The sequence below is a fragment of the Elephantulus edwardii genome, unplaced genomic scaffold, assembly GCF_000299155.1.
Source record: "Elephantulus edwardii isolate Elephantulus edwardi_28Jun2011 unplaced genomic scaffold, EleEdw1.0 scaffold00082, whole genome shotgun sequence".
Taxonomy (NCBI): domain Eukaryota; kingdom Metazoa; phylum Chordata; class Mammalia; order Macroscelidea; family Macroscelididae; genus Elephantulus; species Elephantulus edwardii.
In genome coordinates, this window is record NW_006399832.1 from 792,421 (window position 1) to 793,714 (window position 1,294).

Genomic DNA, 1,294 nt, shown 5'->3' on the forward strand with positions numbered 1-1,294 from the left:
ATTTATTACTTGCTGTTCTGTTAAATTTTGCCATTGTTACTGAAGTGAGATGGTACCTCATTGTGGTTTTGATTTGCATCTCTCTTATTGCCATTGATTTTGAGCATTTCTTCATGTGTCTGTTGGCCATTTGAATATCTTCCTCTGTGAAAATTCTTTCCATGTCTTTTGCCCATTTTGTAATTGGGTTATCAGTCTTTTTCTTGTCGCGGCCCAGAAGTATTCTGTAAACTTTTTATATGAGACTCTTATCTGAGATGGTATTACCAAATGTTTGTTCCCAGTCTGTAAGTTTTCACCCTTTGGAATAAGTTTTTGATGTGCACAGGGATTTAATCTTTAGAATGTCTTATTCATCAATTTTATCCTCTTCATGTTGTGCATTTCTGGCTGTATTTGGCAGTCTCTTTATACCATAGACTAGGCCTTCTAAGATTGATCCCAGTTTGTCTCTTTTTTTTTTTTACATTTATACCTGTTTGTCTCTTATGAACGTCATGGTTTTGAGCTTTATACCCAGGTATCTGATGTACCTTGAGTTGATTTTTGTGTTTGGTGTGAGATGTGGGTCCTGTTTCAGCTTTCTGCAGGTGGAAGTCCAGTTTTAGCAGCGCCATTTTTAATGCTGTGTAATATGATCACTTGCTATACATCTGAGAGATGGACAATAAATAGGAGTGACTGAAGAAGAATTGATGTCTTTGAGTCGTGGTGTTGGAGAGGAACACTGAACATCCCATGGAGGGCCAGAAGAGTAAACAAATACATTTTGGAGAGGGTGCAGCTGGAGTATTCTTTGGAGACAAAGATGATAAGGCTTTGCCTCACATACTTTGGGCATGTTTTTAGGAGGGGTTATTCCTTGGAAAGGGACGTGAAGCTGGGAAGGGTGGAGGGTCAGCAAAAGAAAAGACCTTCAAACAAGTGGATTGACACACTAACTACAGCAATGGGCGCTAATATATTAAGAAGTGTGATGATGGCACAGGATAAGAAGGGGTTCAAATTCACAGTTCATAGGGTGGCTGTGATTCATACTTGATTTGGCAGCACCTAACAACAAATACTCCATGTGTGAATGCACCAGAATGTCTTTATCCATTTGTTTAATGTTAGGCACTTGAGATGTTCTCATATTATAGTGATTCTATAATAGTAGTTTTCTTAATCTCATTTTTCCTCCGGTGTGAATGTGTGATATAGCTGATGTATAGCCCTTGTAATTACCTGGTTGTGGTTTGTGCAGTGACATTTGGAGTGGGGGGAGGCTGGTGGCAGTTGCTGTCTAAGGGCT